The following is a 15095-nucleotide window of genomic DNA, read 5'->3' as shown; positions in this document are numbered from 1 at the left end:
AATTAATAGGATGTCATTAAAAATGCTATACAGACTTCCATTGATTTTATATCAGATTAATGACATTTTCTTTCACCTAACCCAACCCCTACCCCTAAACCTACCCGTCACAGAGACATTTTAACATTGTAACTAGTGATACAAGGAACACCATCCAATATATATATATATATATATATATATATATATATAAACACAATATGTAGATCTTTTTGTATGTGACATTTTCTCCAAAAGTATGCAACTTATTAATGGTTGAGACCCTATGTGTAAGTGTCATCTTTTTCCACCGTTCCATCCCTCGGTTCCTTAATTCAAATGACACACTGCAAACATTTCTCATTGTCTACTGTAGTATCGGATGTCCTCTTGTTAGCTTTAGGAGGGTGACATGCCATCATACAGACAAATAGATCCCTTGAGACAGATATGGACCATGTCCAATCAGATGTGATAGCACTGAAAGGCCACACATCAGACATGTGCCTGAAAGCGAGTGTATAGAGTGTAAGGTGATCCCTGTAAATGCTGTCCCATGTCTTTGGCCTCCTGAGCTGAGATGAAATGGACTTGAGTCTCATTAATTCCCTTCTGCCATCCTTCCCTTCAGTCACATTCACTTGAGGACGACTCTGAAGTCAAAAGATTGCACATAGGCAACATACATTGTGTGTGTGTGTGTGTGTGTTTGCTTTGAGATCTTGTGCAAGTTAAATAAAAAAATATTTTATATTTAACGCCGATTTATCACATTCTTTACTTTTAGTCAAGATGTTTGCTGTGAATATTGAATTTCTCCTATCTAATTATAGTCGTTGCCATGGCCATATCGCATGCAAAAGGGAATGCAAGAGTTTGCGACATTAACCCCCTTTTTTTCACATCTCATTCAGTTTGCAGATTCTGAATGACTGCCAGTGCCTTCTGTTAGTTTTTCAGTTTCGGTGGTTTTAGTTGCTGAGCAAAAAAATGTTGTTTCAGTTCTTTAATAAGGGGCTGCTGGCTGTTAAATCGTTGGGCGGGGGACTCTCTGTGAGTTCACCTGGGAATCTACCACTAGAAAATATCCACCCCACCCCACACATACTGAGAAACAAAAAAAAACAGGCGATAGATAAGGCAGGGGGTGTGCATACAGTGATCATGGACTCTCTGGCTCTCTGGATTAATGTTCCTGTGCCTGGAATCCCCCTATCACCCGCCCTTCAAGCAGCTAAAAAAAATCCATTTCCTCTCTCTTGGCAGTTACAGGAATGTCGTTATTGTGTATGCAAAAGCAGACGTGCTGTTATGGCTTTTGGCTACTTATTCTATGACAACACTCAATGTTAGCTTCTAGTTTGCCATGCTGCCATAAACTGTACATTAGAAGACTTGAGAAGCACTGAATGGACAAAACATGGTTGGCTGAGTCATAACTGCCCACCAGAACTCATGCGGAATTACGATGATTCAAAACAGACTATCGATCTCAATGCAAAGAGGTTGAATCAGGCTGTGTGTCTGAAGTAAATGATATCTGTTTTGCATAAAGCATAAAGGAATATCCCCTCAGGGTTTTTTTGTGCAGTGTTTGTCACTTCGTAACTTATGTTATATGTATATATTTCACAACGGTTTACAGAATATGCTAATATACTTTTTATCATTGTTGTTAAAGATGTTAATGGGGATTGTGAAACTCCGCTTTAGTGGCTTCCCCCTCAGCTCCTGCAGCCATGTAGATGAGAAACATAGAGCAGTGGTAAAAGTATTTCAGTAATGTAATTAGTTACTGTGCTTAAGTATCTTTTTGGCTACTTTGCAGTTTTTCAAATATATTAGCATCTTTTACTCTCTACTTGACTGCATTTTTGTATAAACCTCCTTTACTCCTGGTATAAAATGTTTTGTTCGATCGGATTACAAGTGGACGAGGCAAGGGTGACATTCACATTTGACATCAGCTTTCATTTCAGCTCTGACGCTGTGAGTGTGTTAGAAATCCGGAAAGATGATAGAACATTCGTACGTTTTTGTCTTCAAACCAAACTTGGGTCTTTAGCCGATAAAGTTCAAAGGGGTCATGAATTGGCTTTTGAATTTTTTTTTATATATTGTTGTCTAAGGTCAACTTATGACGTCCGCTTGGTTTTTACATTCAAAAACATCATAATGAATAAGTAATAGGCTATTTTCTACCCTAGTTTTGAGCCTCGCTTAAAAACGCTCGGTTTTTATGGGCGCCTCGCACTGAAGACTTGCAAGTAAATGCCAACTGCTGTGAGTGGATAACAGTTTTGCATATTATAATGAGTCACTTTCAACTCGCGCGTCAGTGGACGTGGGGGAAATTGTTTTGAAAACTTCCAATGTTGTAAAATGGAATGATTCGAATGATTCGCCCATACATGTTTGACCCAGAGTCCGTGTGTTGCACCATTCCTGTCGGATCAATATAGTAAAGCACCGTGTTTTAATCTTAATCGGTCAGCAAATCCAGTCTCGAATCCAGGCTTTTATTGGACTAACGAGGACGTTTTCAGTTCTGAAACTTAGAGGATATTCTTATAATATGATGACCTCTTAGATGTCAAAAGCTCAAGGAAAATTTGATTTCTCAGTTCATCACCACTTTAAATCCCGTCAGGCTAGAGCACTTCCCAAAATATTTCCGCATTAGGTCAGTAGGCGGTCTTTTGTGGCTGTTCAAACACATTCAACCACATGAGCGTCTACACTCCAAAAGCAATCTGGTCGAATGCGTTTTCGACTAGGTCAAAAGTTTACAACCCGTTTACACTTGTATTTATCGTCCACTTGTGATCCGTTCGACCAAAACACAAATTAATACCAGGTGTAAACAGGGTCTATATGTACTTGCTCCTATACGTGCCCTCGTTTACCCAAACTTGTCAACAAGGCTACTTAAGATGAATATTGAGTCTATTAGTAGGTAGTTGTGAATCACAGGTGTAGCACGTCCAGTGGAAAACTGTTTCATTTTACTTAGCATTATTTTATTAATCTGTTGTATTGTGAAACATATTTGAAGGATATTGGTTTACTTGTGCTCATTTTGAGACTTGAGTGTTTGAAGACGTTTAAGAGGCTGTTGTCGAACCTGATTGATTGCGATTTTGAGGTGTTCAGTTTTATTTTGATTTTAGAAATTGCTCTCCTCACAAATCAGCTGTTTCTTGTTTTTCACTGGCATATCTCTTTAGTGTTGAGGACTAGTAGGAGTAAAATGCTTAAGTACTTTTAAATTAGATAGTCTAAAACTTTCTAAAGTGGTATTGGAATTGGTGAATTGGGAGTCATTCTTGCTGTAAGGTATCTACTTTTACTCAAGTATGTTTTTCAGGTGGTCTTTACACCTCTGACACACAGCAACCGAGTGCTGAATGGACCACCCATCGGGTGCCCCGAGAGGTGGAGATTAGCCTGACCCTACAAATCTCATGGGTCCGCAGCATTGTTGTTTGTTAGAATGACTCTGGTTCTCTCTGCAGCTTTTGTCCATCTCTGATTGACAACCTAAAGCACAAACACAATACACAGTAATGTTTAATTCTCCTCATTTGGCTCTTTGGGTGAATTAGATGCCTTTTTCCTCAACCCAGGCTCATTGGAATATGCTTTTTACGTTGCTTTTGGCATGTTTTTGCCACAGTTTCGAAGGGAAATGTCCAGTGTGTGGCACTAAAAGTGGTAATGTTTAGTTACCACTAACTAAACATTAGTGTAATGTTTTATTATGTTGTAATGTTTTACTAGTAATGTTTTATTACGTTGGTGGTTGTATTGAAATGTTTTAATAAATATAAAGGTTAGTTTGAAAATAACTAAGCACCTACACTAAATCCGACACTGAACCTAATCGACAGTGTCGACAAAAGCAATGTAAGTGTAAAAAAAAGAACATTTTCTGAAGCAACCATGCAATTTGCTTCTAGAAGTCTTTGAGCTCTTCTATCATGAGCAAGCGGCAACCTCCCCGTCTCTCTCTTGAAACCAACATGGAAGTGAATTAGACTGCAATTCATCGAGTGGCCACTTGAGGCTGGCTGCAAAAGCGAGTCAAATCTGTATCTCCCCCATGTTAAAATGCCCAACTTCACAGCAGAAAAAAAACATGTTTACAGCCTGGTGGCAAATAGTTGTTTTGGTCTATATCGCTAATTTCGCCTTTCATGACGACTGTGAGGGGGGTGATTTTTTTTTTTTTTTTCTTCTTCAACTCATCAGTTTAAATTATATTAAGCCTTAAAGTTCTGCATAATTAAGGGCGTGGCCACTTGAGTGACAGTCGTTTGTCTGCTGTCTGCTTGCGTCACCCTCAGCTGTGTTTGTGCTTTTTTTCGGGATTATTTCGTTCAATTTAATACACGTATACCTTCGCCTATGCATGCCATTGGATTCCGTCATTGTCGAGTATGGAGAGAACAACCAGCGCTGTATTTCCAGTTCGTATGCACTAATGAATGTTTGACAATTTCAGTGCTTTCTCTCCGTCCATGCAATAGATGCACACCCTTGAATGAGCGTGAATTTATAGTGCAGAATTACTTGAACTTCTGAGGTAATATCTTTAGTTTAACTGATCTGAGAAACTGAGAGGCGGCCAAAATCTGATTTGGACTGAATAAAGCTCTTTGCGTACTTGACGTGCGATGCGCTAACTGACTGACATGTATGTGCATGAATCACTGTCACACGAACAAGCTCTGAGCAATATTGTAGTTAATGTCTGCATAATATATTTTTAACTAGAATAAAAATGCATCATGATACATATGTGTGTGATCTGTGTTATGTACTGTTCTATACATGGTCTTAACTATTAATCCCCTTGTGGGATTAATAAATTTGATAAAAAAGTAAAGTAAGTAGTCTCACTTTTAGTTACGTCTTTTAACCATTATAATATTTTGAAGGGCAAAAACATGAACTTTAATTATTGGCTTGTTACAAGAAATAAAAGTTGTTTTACTGCCACTAATGAAACTGCAGTGATGTAATGTATAGGTATGTTTTTGGATTTATTTAAAAAAATATAGGTACAGGCTTGCTTTTCTAATGAGCCTAGATTGCTTTTATTTCAGCTCATGGACAGTCAGAAACTGCGCTTGACACTACGATGCATGCAAACTGTAATCTAGCGATACTGGATAGGATGAAATCGATTGCGGCATCTTCCTTTATATCAAATGGAGTTATTGTAAAAATGGAGGCAGCTGGGATTGTCCCATGAAAGCGATTAGGATCCTGTTCAAGCAAACATCATGTGCAACGCATTGCTCATGAAATTGGATTTACAGAACTGCAGGGAAATGCCTCAGATCATTCATCCGACTGATTGTTGTACAATTCTTTACATCTTTTAAGTGTTAAGTAAGCGTAGTTTAATCTATTTCTATGCTTCTTCTCCAACCATTTTTGCATTAAACAAAGTGAACGGGGTTCCCTCTGCCTTTTATCATCTAATAAAACATATTTATTGGCCTTTCTGAAATAGATGCCATCTGCAGAAGTGATCCAAAAGTGCATGAGAATCCAGGGTTGGTGGGTTGTGTAGATTTGCTGTACAAGTGGCTGTCAAGGCTCAAATTATGCTGAGATAAAAAAGAATCCCTCTTTTCCTGCAACCGTTTTTCTGCATACCACAAACTTCATAACAGTCTGTGCTGTGGGAGTCCTGTGGGTCCTGTCACTTCCTTCCCCTCTGATGGTAGAATGAATCCCTTATGTTTGTATCACCTAGCGCCCATAGCTTTCTAGACTCGTGTCCTCTAACCCAAACCATCCCACAATTCAATGCTGATTGAGTTTCAGTGAACAAATGTGGATGCCCGATACAATCACCTATGATCATCGAATGAGGTTGGGGCTTCAATTTAGGAATCGTAAGACTAACAAACTTGATAGCAACTAGTTCTTAATTGTTAAAAAATACTCATAACTTAACGATTCTGACTGAATCACACTAACAGATTTGTTTGGTTCAGGAACGAATGACTCGTATGAGCCAGTTCTTTTAAAGAATCTTGCAAATTTAAAACTCACAACATTTTTTTTTTCTGACTGCTTTTATCAAGCAGGTCCGATTCATGAACAAACAACATTTGTGTAATGATTATTTAAAGAGACTTAATTATTTAAAAGAGACTTATTAACTTACTGGTTCGAAACAGTCTGACTGTTTAAAACACACAAATATAAGAATGAGCCAGTTCTTTTAAAGAATCGTTTTCAGAAACTCATGACTTGCAAGTTTGAATCATCAATTTACAAACAAATGACATTATGAACCAATTCTTTTAGTGAATCGTAAAGATGTTTGAAAACAAGTTAGAAAATTAGTCTGTCTAATCCCAGCTGCCTACATTTTTAAGAGATAGTGATGTCCGACTCGAAATGAAGTAGGTTTCGTGTACTTGCGTTCATGAATATCATTTCTGAATGGTTGTTCATATGACAATGTGTAAAGATATACATTTGCAACTTTTGTTATTTTAGGATTTTGATTGACTTACACAAAAACTGAATGGCATTTAAAGGAGTAGTTGCCAATTTAAAGGAGTAAAAAAAAAAAAAACTTTTGCTGATAATCCCCATGCCTTTCTTTCTTCAGTCGAAAAGAAATTAATTTTTTTTAATGAAAACATTCCAGGATTTTTCTCCATATAATGGACTTTACTGGGACTCAAACAGTTCAAGGTCCAAACAAGAGTTTCAGTGCAGCTTCTAAGGGCTTTAAGCGACACCAGACGATGAATAAGGGTCTTATCTAGCGAAACGATGGGTCATTTAAAAAATAAATAAAAAAGCTGAAGTTTTATAAGCACACATGCTTGCCTTGCTCTGCTCTGAGCAAACAAACAAATCTTTTTACGAGTCATTTAGTTCATTCAACGAACAAAAAACAACGAAATGATTCAAAAAAAAGATTAGTTCGTTTTGATGAACGAGTTCAAACAGGACTGAATGACGCGAAAAAAGATTTGTTCGTTTTGATGAATGAGTTTGAACAGGAGAGTCACGAATGGCATCACAGAACAGAGCAAGGCGAGCATTTGTGCTTATAAAACTTAAACTTTTATTTATTTTTTAAATGAGCAATCATTTCGCTAGATAAGACCCTTATTCATCGCCTGATGTTGTTTAAAGCCCTTTGAAGCTGCACTGAAATGGTCATTTGGACCTTGAACCGTTTGGTTCCCAGTGAAGTCCATTAAATGGAGAAAAATCCTGGAATGTTTTCATCATAAACCTTAATTTCTTTCCGACTGAAGAAAGAAAGATGTGGACATCTTGGATGACATGGGGGTGAGAAAATTATCAGTATTTTTTTTTTTTTTAAAGTGAACTACTCCTTTAATCCTTTCATGGCAACTGTAACAATTGTGTATATTAGCTACTTTTTCTGGCAGATGAATGAGATGAGCAAGGCTTTTTTGGCTTTTCAAACAGCTTGACAGAGAATGGCCACAGTCCAACTAACTAATAATGCAATTAACGGTCCACTCCATCTGTCCTCTCATTAAGCACGTCTGGTCAGATTTGCAGTCGGAGGCTCACGCCTCTTCTAATCTGTCCTGTGTGCAGGCTGTTGCAGATGATGATCATTGTGATGTGAGCATGAATAGCAAGAGGCGCACAGACAACCTGTTGTGTTTAAAAGTCCCTGCTCTGACTGAAAATGAAGCTAGGCATCTTTAAATGAGCCTGTAGTTGTTTCAATAAATGTGTAGGCAGGGGAAATGACTCATTGTTCGACAGAATACATCATTCAAGCCCTTTTATGAAATGAATCTGCTTAATGGGATTTCCATTTTGAGCTCAGCTTCACTGTCCAGTGCAAACCAACTGTATCCAATCAGATCTTTCCATTTAAACTAATATGTAGCTATAGATCAGGGAGGGATGACTGTGATGATGCCCAGATGAAGCTTGTTAACGAAAGTCCGAAAGAAACTTAATAGTTTAAACATGTTTAAACGGTGTATGTCCTATATTAGCTTTTTGTTTGGAACGTTTGTCATGGCGACGTAAAGCTAGTGGTAATCTATTAAAAATTTCTTAAAGGGATAGTTAAACAAAAAAATACAATTTCTGTCATTTACTCACCCTAATGCCGTACGGAACACAAAAGAAGATATTTTGAAGAAGATTTGAATTGTTGTTGTCCATACAATGAAAGTCAATGGGGGCCAAATAGGGACAACAAATAAATAAATAAACGGACACATCATCTTTTGTGTTCAACAGAAGAAAGTATGTTTGGAACGAAATCACATTCTCATCATTGCTTGGCAGGACCCCCTGTCCCACTCCTACACTTCAAAAGAGGTCACACTTTTGAAGGAGATGCACGGACACATGCGCTTTAGTGTTTCTACTTGCCCAAAGGAGTTTTGTTCGTAATAAACCTTTCATGTGACCATGACACTTACTGTAGATTTAGCAAATAGATGCAGTCAGGCTGAAACAAGCTACGGGTGTTTGCCATTGAAACAAGTTTTAAAAACCATGGGGGTTAGTACATTGAGTTTTCCAAATAGTTGTGTTTCTTAGCAGGACGTTCTGTCCAAATCATAAATCTTAATTATGAAAAATTGTTTAGGTTTTTAGACCAGTCTTGGTTTGAGCTGAGCGCAGCAGCTTGTACGTTGCCAGACAATGTGCTTTTGCTTTGGACAGACTCGGAGGCAGCGGCATGTCTGGAAAAAGGAAAACATGGCACGCAGGAGAGCACGTGCGGCACACTTTGGGAATGTTTAGATATCTCCCCCGGTATTCCAAAAGGGAGAAGGGAAGAAAAAAAAATCCAGCGGAAAAAGCAGGGGGCTTCCAAACACCAACAGACACACAAAGAGTGCAGCAGCACAATGGATGGGGAGCTTCTTATTTGGTATTTCCTGTGTGACCTCGTTTGCTAGCGGTCCATAGAGAGCGCTGAACCCTTGCTCCCGGACCTTGTCAGGATTATTTGTTGACGGGCCGATGGCCAACCGGGAACTGATTTGGGGGTACGTTGCAGGATCCAATGGAATCTGGATATTAAAGCTTTGCCTTTACCAGAGTGCAAAAAAAAAAAAAAATTACAGCATATATCAGGAATTTTCCAACTAATGATGTGCGGATGTGGTAGCGCTGGGGAAAAGGAGTCTGACTGTGCTTTCTTTGTTCGCTCAGAGAGGGCCCCATACAGCATTCCTGTAAGCTCTGCATACTTTGGCAACAGTTGTGGAGTTTTTTTTTTCTTTCTTTACTGTATACAGTTTATGAATGCTGCTTACTTGAGCCTTCATATATCTTTCTCCAATCTCTAAACCTGGTTGTATTGTTGCCATTTTAAATGGATTTTTAGGGGAAAACCCTCTGGCTTCACAATAATAGTGTTTACAGCCCGTTTGACTGGGAGGATAAGAATGGCTCAAGACAAAACATGGCTGGAGGTGAGGTGGGAGGCTTGTTCAGTACGACCTCAATGTACAAGCACAGCGAACTCAAAAATAGCCTGTTTTCAGTCCATCTGTAAGGGTATAATTAAAATATTTTATTACTGAAAACTTTCTGCACCTAAATACAGCTCATCTTAGCTATTTTTGCACCATAAGTACTAAATTATGATGAAAAGCATGCAAAAATGCACCTGTTCATGGGCATGGCCAATATATTATATTTAAAGAACACTATATACAGTAGTGTACGGGAATGGGTCGGGAATATAATATAATATAATATAATATAATATAATATAATATGTACATATATATAAACACACACACACACATATATATATATATATATATATATATATATATATATATATATATATAGATATATAGATATTAGACTCACCTAAAGGATTATTAGGAACACCATACTAATACTGTGTTTGACTTGCTGTTAGCATTCTTTAGAAATGTTGGCCCATATTGATAGGATAGCATCTTGCAGTTGATGGAGATTTGTGGGATGCACATCCAGGGCACGAAGCTCCTGTTCCACCACATCCCAAAGATGCTCTATTGGGTTGAGATCTGGTGACTGTGGGGGCCATTTTAGTACAGTGAACTCATTGTCATGTTCAAGAAACCAATTTGAAATGATCCGAGCTTTGTGACATGGTGCATTATCCTGCTGGAAGTAGCCATCAGAGGATGGGTACATGGTGGCTATAAAGGGGTGGACATGGTCGATGGACATGGACAAGGGGTGGACATGGACGATGCTCAGGAAGACCGTGGCATTTAAACTATGCCCAAAAGGCACTAAGGGGCCTAAAGTGTGCCAAGAAAACATCCACCACACCATTACACCACCACCAGCCTGCACAGTGGTAACAAGGCATAATGGATCCATGTTCTCATTCTGTTTACACCAAATTCGGACTCTACCACCTGCATGTCTCAACAGAAATCGAGACTCATCAGACCAGGCAACATTTTTTCAGTCTTCAACTGTCCAATTTTGGTGAGCTCTTGCAAATTGTAGCCTCTTTTTCCTATTTGTAGTGGAGATGAGTGATACTCAGGGTCTTCTGCTGTTGTAGCCCATCCGCCTCAAGGTTGTGCGTGTTGTGGCATCAAAAATGCTTTGCTGCATACCTCGGTTGTAACGAGTGGTTATTTCAGTCAAAGTTGCTCTTCTATCAGCTTGAATCAGTCGGCCCATTCTCCTCTGACCTCTTATCATCAACAAGGCATTTTTTGCCCACAGGACTGCCGCATACTGGATGTTTTTCCCTTTTCACACCATTCTCTGTAAACCCTAGAAATGGTTGGCCGTGAAAATCCCAGTAACTGAACAGATTGTGAAATACTCAGACCGGCCCGTCTGGCACCAACATATATATCCTGCATTCCGTGCCTTAGTGATTGGGAATGTAAGAACGTCTTATGTTCATTCCTGCATAAGAAATCCATAAATAGGCAAGTATTTCTTAAGTCCTAGTCATTCATGCAAACAACCAAGTTGGTTTTGAATATGTTGGTTTGCACATGGCTAATGTTCAGAGGACTTTCTGATGCTAGCTAATGATATCACTCACTGATCTATTACCAACTGAATAATGGGCTATCACAGAGGCTCATTTTTAGCGAGTGGCATTGTGCTCTGCCAAGTTAGCGGACTTGCCCCTTTAAAAGTGTCCGGGGGCGGCCTGAAAGAATGCGGATGAACGTCTTGTGTTGAAGGGGCCTTTCATCCTTCGCTTCCTTTGAGAGAGACAATGTAAACAGAGGCTCCTTGCCAACTCCATCAGCCAGGCTTTTTCTGAATCACATTGTGTCTCTATTGTTTTAAATCTATTGGGGTGAATCAAAAGGAGGGGTTTGGGTAAAAGGGGCTAGAGTGCATTAGCTGGAGTGGGGTATACGGAGAAGTGCAGGGTGGCCCAGTGCAAGAGTTGAGCCGTTGTGGATATGCTTGGTCAGTGGCGCTGAGAAGAGTTTCTTGGTTTCCCTCGTGCTGAGAGGGCCCGCACTGTCTCACCAGATAGGAATGCACAGAATGCTGTCTTTTAATCTGGAGTCAGCCAGAGCCGTTTTATCTGACCCTTTTATTAGTGGCCAGTTTCAGAAAAACCTCTGTAGGCTACCCTGTCACACACCCACTAGCTTGGTTCAAAACTTACAGAGGAGGAGGAGAGAGAGAGAGACTTTAAATGCTAGCATGTATTCATTCTCAATCCAAAGGGTACGGACTGGAATTTTTTCTCTGAAAGGACATTCTTTCAAAGGCAACTGCTTAATGCAATAAAATACAAAGCAAAGCATGTCCAAAGATTAAATATTTTCAAAATGTTAATCCATTAATGCTCACACATGATGCCGACTATTCAACTAATCGTCCAACAACCAATTAATAAGATTGAATTGTGAATCTAGATGTTATGTAGTATGATGTAGTAATTGTTTTGGAAAGATGTATCTTATGCTCACCGAGGCTTCGTTTATTTAATCAAAAGTAACCACAGTAAAAATAGTAATCCTATGAAATATTGTTGCAATTTAAAACTAGTGTTTTCTCATTTTAATATGCTGATTTGGTGCTCAAAAAAGATTTCTTCTGTCTGTCTGCTGTGAGTTTTGGATTGCTCCTGTCTGTCTGCTGTGAGTTTGGTTGCGTCGTGGCTGTCTAAGCCTCGTATTAGCTTCGTTTTTCCTTCTGTTTATCCGTATTTCTTTCTTTATACGGCTGGAACGTTTGGTTGTTGTTTGTTGAGCGAGACACTGCTTCACCGCTGCTCGCCCTGCGATCGATTGCCGAACGTGCTCTTTACAAACGCGTTTGGGGCGTTTGGTTGTTGAGCGAGACACTGCTTCACCGCTGCTCGCCCTGTGATCGATTGCCAAACGCGTTCTTTACACTCACTTACAAACGAACATTTTCTTATACATGCGTCGTGCGTTTACACTACACCTGTACCACCAAAAGACGGATTATACCCAAGACAAGACCTGAGTGTTCTCGATATCACTGTGTGGGTAACTGAGATTTTGAACGGTGAAAAGCGAGTCAGAGCTGTTGTGCTGCACGCGGGATCTAACGACACTAGGTTCCGACAGACGGAGGTTCTGAAGAAAGACTTCAGGAGCCTTATCGATACGGTACGCAGCACATCGTCTGAAACATCGATTATAGTGTCTGGACCGCTTCCTACATACTGACTAGGACATAAAAGGGTAAAGTAGATTATTCGCGTAGTTCAGTAGATTATTATTAAATGAATGGTTACTGTCATGGTGCACTGAGCAGAAACTGCTCTTTGTAAATAATTGGAATCTGTTTTGGGAACGACCGAGGCTCTTCTGCGCTGATGGCTTACATCCAAGTATCGGGGCAGATCTTCTGTCGGATAACATCACCAAAATGTTAAATATCGTTTGACTAGTAACCAAAAATCCAAATCACGGTCTCTACTGCACCAATTTAATTTATATTAATACTAGTGTAGAACATTGCATAGAAACTGTCTATTCCTCGTTTACTGAGATCAAATAATAAATCTACTGTGGGATCAAGAAAAAATCTAATTGTTATTCAAACAAAAAATCTCGCTATTAGTGAACAAAAACAATTTCTAAAGCTAGGTCTTCTAAACATTAGATCGCTCACACCTAAAGCGGTTATTGTAAATGAAATGGTCACAGATAATAATTTCAATGTCCTGTGCCTTACTGAAACCTGGCTTAAACCAAATGATTATTTCGGTCTAAATGAGTCTACCCCGCCAGGATACTGTTATAAGCATGAGCCCCGTCTGATCGGTAATGGCGGTGGTGTTGCAAAAATATACAGAGACATCCTTAATGTTACTCAGAAAACTCGTCGTAGGTTTAATTCATTTGAAGGACTTGTGCTAAATGTTATGCTGTTAGATGTAAGAAAGAAATCCCTATTATCTCTAGCATTGGCTACCGTATATAGACCTCCAGGGCCTTACGCCGACTTCTTAAGAGTTTGCAGACTTCCTATCAGATTTATTGGTCAACGTTGATAAAGCATTAATTGTTTGAGATTTTAACATACACGTAGATAATTCAAATGATGCGTTAGGGGTTGCGTCCACAGATTTATTAAGCTCCTTCGGGGTCAAGCAAAACGTCACCGGACCAACTCATCGTCTTAATCATACACTCGATTTAATTATATCATATGGAACCGATCCAACCGATATAGATATCATTCCACAAAGTGACGATGTCACTGACCTTACATGGTTACTTGCATATTACGTACTGCTATAATATGTCATGCCGCGCCACGTTATCGACCAGGTAGAACAATTCTCCCATCCACCATAGATCATTTCTCAAATAGCTTATCTGATCTGACTCAGCTGCTGCCTGAACCCAAACAAACAGATGAACTAGACGAACTAACTAGCACTATGACCTCCATTGTCTCTAGAACATTGGATATTGTTGCACCCATTAGATTAAAAAAGGTCAGAGAAAAAAGTATAGCACCATGGTACAATAACACTACGTATGTTTTAAAGAGAGAAACTCGTAATTTAGAGCGTAAATGGAAAAAAACTAATTTAGAGGTCTTTAGAATCGCATGGAAAGACAGTATGTCACGTTATAAAAAGGCCCTTAAAACGGCCAGGGCTGAGCACCTCAGCAAACTAATAGAAAACAACCAAAATAATCCAAGGTTTTTATTTAACACTGTGGCTAGACTAACAAATAAACAGATGACTCCTGAACAAAATATCCCGTTACTGTTTAGTAGTTATGACTTCATGAACTTCTTCACTGAGAAAATTGAAAGCAACAGAATCACAACAGAATCTTTGCTCGCGCCTTATAATTCAGCCGCAATTATCACCCCACAAGAACAATTACAATGCTTTACAACCTTAGAACAAAAAGAGTTAAATAAACTTATCACTTCATCTAAAACAACAACATGTTTATTAGATCCTATACCAACTAAACTATTGAAAGAAGTATTATAGTGGAAGAGCCTCTTCTTAATATTATTAACTCATCTTTATCTTTAGGTCATGTTCCAAGAACGTTCAAGCTAGCAGTTATAAAGCCTCTTATTAAGAAACCACAATTAGATCCAAATAACTTAGCAAATTACAGACCCATCTCAAATCTTCCATTTATGTCAAAAATATTAGAAAAAGTTGTGTCCGCTCAACTCGGCTCTTTCTTGCAAGAAAACGACATCTATGAAAAGTTTCAGTCTGGATTCAGGCCACATCATAGCACTGAAACTGCGCTTGTTAGAATCACAAATGATTTACTTCTAGCTTCGGACCGAGGCTGTATCTTAATACTAGTTTTACTTGATGTTAGCGCTGCGTTCAATACTATAGATCACATAATACTATTAGATCGACTACACAATAGAGGGAATGCATTGACAACCCCCCTCAGCCTGACCGAGTGGCAAAAGATCTGCTGCGTGACTGGATTCAATAGGGGAAAACTGCGGAAATGCGACTAAATCGAACAATTTTATCAATTTAAACTAAATGTTGGACTCAATATAGTGTTCTTTACAACTTACTAAAGATCCAGTGATCCATGGATATTGACATGCAGCCAGGAATCGTGTTGCCGGACATTTATTGCCTGATTTCG

The 15095-nt window shown here is 39.0% G+C and overlaps 1 protein-coding gene across 2 annotated transcripts in view; it reads left to right on the top strand.

The window, feature by feature from the left end:
* The window catches only part of cdk6 (cyclin dependent kinase 6), a 78082-nt gene that overhangs the window by 16509 nt on the left and 46478 nt on the right, over nucleotides 1-15095 (top strand). The gene's annotated exons all lie outside the window — the stretch shown is intronic.

The sequence above is a fragment of the Pimephales promelas genome, chromosome 18 (genome assembly GCF_988280905.1).
Source record: "Pimephales promelas chromosome 18, fPimPro1.hap1.1, whole genome shotgun sequence".
Lineage (NCBI taxonomy): Eukaryota > Metazoa > Chordata > Actinopteri > Cypriniformes > Leuciscidae > Pimephales > Pimephales promelas.
Note: the sequence above shows the minus strand (reverse complement) of the source record. Positions and strands in the feature narration are given on the sequence as shown.